This window comes from Sciurus carolinensis, chromosome 19 (assembly GCF_902686445.1).
Source record: "Sciurus carolinensis chromosome 19, mSciCar1.2, whole genome shotgun sequence".
Taxonomy (NCBI): domain Eukaryota; kingdom Metazoa; phylum Chordata; class Mammalia; order Rodentia; family Sciuridae; genus Sciurus; species Sciurus carolinensis.
Window position 1 is genome coordinate 13,194,751 of NC_062231.1, and position 6,000 is coordinate 13,200,750.

A 6,000-nucleotide genomic window follows, 5' to 3' on the forward strand; every position below is an offset into this window, starting at 1 on the left:
CTTGCCACATCAGATGAGGCCATGTCTATCTAGATTCAAGGCAAATGGTAAGTCAGGGGCCAGACTCCATGCCCGTTTTTACTTCCTGTTCACACTGAAATCAAATATCTTCTTTCCTTCCATCAGTTGCTGCCCTCGAAGTAGTGCCCAGGGCTCTTCTTGGTTTGGTAAAAGAGAGAGAGAGAGAGAGAGAGAGAGAGAAATGGCACCCACTGCAGAACTCTATGGTACTAGAAATGATGAGTTTCAATTCTCCCAGATCTTATTTTTGAAAATTCTGTGCCAAGCAGGGTTAAACTTTATCTAAACTGAGCTTATAGTAATTATTCTAGAAAAATTAATTATTTCCATTTTTTTTTGTTGTTATCATTTTATCATGAGGACCTCTAAATGAAATCCATACCCAGAGCTCTTGGTAGATAGAGAATGGTTTTGCCTCTCTGCTGTGGCTTCTAAATCACATTCTAGGTCATTATTTCATTGCATTCAAGGAAACAGACTTAGGAGCTGCTCTGTCAGGCACTAAAGCCCAGGAAAAGTGCAAATTACAATGCATGCATCCTCTCTAGGAACTTTCAGGTTTCTGAGAGACTTACAGGGTTACAGAAGTGACTAGAGGGACTGGGGTGTAGCTCAGTGGTAGAGCATGTGCCTAGCATGTGAGAGGTTGTGTTTGATTCCCAGCACCATAAAGAAGATTAAAAAAAAAAAAATCAGGTGTCAGAGTAGTGCAGGGTCAATTTAAAGGGTACGATGGCATGGGTTACCTGAATTTATTCCATTTAAAAATAATCCTACCAGTAAAGGCATTGAATCTGTTCTTGTTGAAAAGAATGCAGAAATCTCCAGAAGAGATTGTTAATGTTCTCCCTTGTCAACCCCCCACTTCCACTTCCCTTCCCAGTTTGAGGCACAGCTTGCTGCTCTCTTTTCTATACATTTCCATAAATATGGAAAGAAATATTTGTGCTTATAGACATACACAGCTTAGCATATGCACTTTGTATCATTGTAGAGCATAAATTAGTTGAAATGTATTGTCCTGTGAATTTTTCACTGAAAGTCTTTTTTCACATCAGGACATACAGATCTATTCTGTGTGTGTGTGTGTGTGTGTGTGTGTGTGTGTGTGTGTGTTAGTGGGGATTGAACCCATGGCCTTGTGCATGTGAAGTGCTCTACCACTGAGTTACAGTCCCAGCCCACCTAGATCTATCCTTTTAAAAGTCAGTTGTAGCATATTTTCTTAGTTTTGAAATTATTTTTATTTATTTTTGAGAGAGGGTCTCACTAGGTTGGTGAGGCTAGCCTGGAACTTGTGATCCTTCTGCCTCAGCTTTAAGAAGTTGGGACAACAGACAAGTGCCACAGTGGCTTCTTAAATTGTTTTGATTGATACATAATAATAAATAACATTATTTATTATTCTATACATATTCTATACATAATAATACATAATATAATTTATTATTATATACATAATACATAATATTTATGAGATGCAGTGTGATAATTCAAAACATGTATACAATGTGTAATGATCAATCAGGGAATTAGCATTTCTACCTCCTTGAAGACTTATTATTAATTTGTGCTGAGAGTCTTCAAACTCCTCTCTAGTTACTTATAAAATATTTAGTAGAAGCCAAGGATATAGCTCAGTGGTAGAGGGTATATTTACCCTGAGTTCAACGTCTAGCACCAAATAAGTAAGCAACCAAAATACACATAATAAATTGTTATATACTGTAGTCTCCCTACCATGCTGTGGGATGCTAGAATTTATTCCTCCTGACTGCAGTTGGGTAGTCCTTACCCAGTCCTCTCTGTCCCACACCCCATTCCTGGTCTCTAGTTACCACTGTTCTGCTTTCTTCTTATGAGATCAACCTTTTCTTTTCTTTTAAAATTTTTTTAGTTTTTGATGGAACTTTATTGTATTCGTTTATTCATATGCCATGGAGAGAACTGAACCCAGTGCCTCCCATGTGCTAGGCGGGTGCTGTACCACTGAGCCCCAGCCCCAGCCCAAGAGCACCTCTTTCAACTTCCACATGAGAACGTGTGGTATTTGTCTTTCTGTGCCCAGTGTAGCATTACTACAGAATAAATATTTCGAGTGTAACTCTTAATTGAAAAACACTCATGATTTTATTAAATTATTCCCACATTTAAGTACTTGTTTGAGAAGACTAAGCCTCACAGAAATTTTCTCTTGCTTTAATCTTTTAAAAACATAGATTTAATGTATTATTTCAATATATGGAAGGCCTTACATAAATGTTTTTGGTTAAAACCAAGCATTCTTTAAAGGAAGATTTATGTAGAAAATACTGGAATTCTACCTAATAAGTATATGTAATTTAATGCTGTGGATCCCACCAGGGGGAAATAGGATGAAATACAAGAAAAAAAATCTTAAATATCTCAAGATAATGGAGATTCTTGTAGTAACTGAGGACATTGGGAGTTATTTTTAAAAAATGCAATTCCTTTCTTATTATTGGTAAAACCGATAACTAAAATCTTTTAAAAAAAATCAAAACACTATCTACTTACGTTTGAAGATATATTTGTACATACATATGTCTAAAAAATGATTGGAAAAATAAGTATATAGGTTAATGGGTTATCTCTGGGTGTGGTGTGTATTCAGGGTGCTTCTTACTCTAGGTTTTTCTGAATTTTCCAGTTTTAAAAATAATGAATACATATTAGTTTTCTTAATTAGAACAAAATTGAATTAATAAAATGAATGAATAAAAATGGTGTGACTACATCTCTTGATTTGAGGACAGAAAACTGTGCCTTTTAATCTTTACATTTCCTATTACTTTTACTTAAATAGCTGCCAAGACATATTTTTAAAATTTATAAGAACAAAAGACAGACTAAGGCTATAACTCAGTGGTAGAGCACTTGCCTCACTTGCACAAGGCCCTGGGTTCCATTTCCGGTATTGCAAAAAGAAAAAAAAAATTGCTTTGACCATTAAGTGTAATGCATGTAATTATAACCTTGGGGGAAAAAAATCTTAAAAATAGACTTGTAATATATAAATAGCCCCAAATCTAAAGCAGTTTATTGTAGTACTCTTGAGCCAGCACACAAAATACACATTTATTTATTAATAGGTTCAATCTCTTTTGTTAAATCATTTGGCTTTTTAAAATTTATAACTTAGCAAAATTTAGTGTTTCGAAAAGCTTATTCTTGTCATTTTCAAAAAAAAAAAAAGAGAGAGAGAGAGAGAGAAGGGAAAGGAGAAAGGAAGCCGTGCTTAGTGGGAAAATTACAACATGCAATTTGTAAGTAGTTTTTGCTTTAGATTTTTTTTCAACGACTTCTCTTACATAAGAGCCCTGTAATATCTCCATAGGGAGAAATAACACGGGGCTACATTATGTCTTTAATTTTTCCTCCAGATAGTGTTTACAAATCAACATGTAGGAGAGACTCCATATTTAAAGTTATTAGCCAACCTTGGTGTCCATTTGCCACTAAGGACAATTGGTAATTTTAACAATCAATGAGAGTTTATTTTAGGAGAAAACTTACTGAAATTTGCAGGAAATAACCTTTTTGTTCCAAAACAGCTGTCATTGAACACCATTATATCTACAACAATTAAAATTATCTTTGGTGACTTTTAGCATCTGGCATTGCTCCATTATTGTTCAGTTAAATATTTTTCAAGTTTGCTAGGACTTTTGCCCACTGTGTGCTTACGGCTCTTTATTGTCAGTATGTGTCTTAGAATTCACCTTTGTGACATTACTTTTTTTTTTGTTTTTTGGTATTGTGGGAGAGAGTGTTAATTTCTGCAGACAGTTGCCTGAGAAATTAAGTAACGTTTATTAGGAAATCAGAGTATATATCCACAAGTGACTTACAAAAGCATGATCACGATTTATTCCAAATTTATTCCATTTGGCAACAAGTAGCCCCTTCTCTCTTTTTCTAGAGCCTTGCAAAAAAAATTCCCAGTTTAAAGAATGAGCTTGTGTGCGGCGGACAGAAAAAGGGCAAAGGGCGGTACGTGCTGTCACTTGGATAAATATGATTGAAAAGTAGGAAGAAAATTTCCAAATCGAAGTCATCCAGACCATCAGTTCAGAGTACAGACTGTTAAATACAAAACCAAAGAAAAACAAAAATACGCTATTTTGCATCCCAATGGAAGACATGAACGTATCAGCTCAACATCCCTCCAAAATTAGTAGTCAGTCTTAGAAAAAAAAAAAATCAATCTGCTACCCTGTAATGCCTCCCCTAATTTAAATATTTAGGGATATGTTTATTTAATGGCAAGAGAAAGTAAATGCTTCTCTACTGATCATTAAGCACTGAAATAGAATCGCTAAACACATCACATGATAAAAGGAAATACTTTTATAACACCATAGGCCTTGATCACTATTATTTTGTTACTATATTTAGAGGGAAAGAATTTATTTACCATGATTTTATGCAAATGAAAAAGGTATTTGGAAACTATTTAAGAATTATTACTCATTCTTTAAACCTGCCAAAGAACATTTTTTGATACCCTAATACTATTTTGAACACTTTCAAGACATCATTTGTCTTTCGGATAATTTTTAAAAATATATTGGAAAGGATATTTTTATTCCTGAAATGTGCCCCACCCCCAACCAATTTCATATATTCAAATCCTGGACTGTTTTTTTCAAAAGAATTTTTTAGTTGTCAATGAACCTTTATTTTATTTATTTATTTATATGCAGTGCTGAGAATCAAACCCAGGGCCTCACACACGCCAGGCAAGTGCTCTACCACTGAGCCACAGCCCCAGCCCCCTGGACAGTTTTTGAGGAAAAATAGCAATAAGGAATTGTTTTTTCTCCTACCAGAGGCAATTCAAAATGCAGAACATGCAAATATTATTTAAAAATCAGGATACAAACTAACTTTCATATTGACTGAAAACTTAAAAATTGACTAACAACTTGAGGACAGATAATCTAAATTGTTAAAATTTTTTGGCAATTTTTCTTTTCTTGATGTTTTCTGAATTTTCCAGAAATTCAGGTTTTGCTTCTATAATTAGCAAAAGGGTAAATGTCAACCACAGGGAAGAATATCCTATTGGTCACGAAAATGTAAGTAAAATACACAGAGCACTGAACTGTTTCAAATAATTTAAAAAAAACACACAATAACCTACTTTTGTAAAATAACCCAGGCTTCCAAAGCTCTTCCTCTCATTTGTGAAACATAAAGTATATTTTGGATCAAAACATGGAACATTCCAGACAATGTGAAATCTAGAAAGGAACTGCACCTGTATCCCGACGCAGCGCCAAAAAAATGTAGCTACTGAATAAATATTCATCCTAAATTAGGAAAAGGAATTTAAAGTCCACTTTTCCACTTTTTACTGTGCACAAAAGTGAAAGTTTTATTCTTGGCACAAATCTAAAAGAATATGTGCAACTGTGATTATTAATAAGGTATTTTTTTTCAGAGTTGCATTATACTGAACAGTTTTAAGTGCAAGAGAAAGTATGTACTGCAGGGTATAACTGGCTACTATAACTGAAAATTTACTGAATTTGCCTTTAACTGTAGTATTTACTTTGTGACATTTGAGAATGACTTGATTATTTTCCTCGAAACGATTGCTTGTACCAGAGAACATTGTGTATTTGAGGATTTGTTTACCTAAATTGATGCTTTTGGTGAGAAGGAATTTAGCCCGAACAGAATTTTCTGTAAGAAGAGTAACATTTACATAATGGCAATTGCAATTGTTAAAAAAAAAAAAAAAAAAAGGTTGCCTTTTTCATAGGAAACGTGATGCAATATTCAAAGAAAGCTACAAAATCAGAGCTGCAGGCAGATGAGGCAAAAGACACTTGGTATAAACAATAAAGAATCAAATAATGACTAAAGAGGTTTTTTTTCCAGCAAAAGTAGTTAAACTGTGGAATAAAACGATGACTGTGACTTTTAAAAAAGTTGGAATTTGTGAAAGAA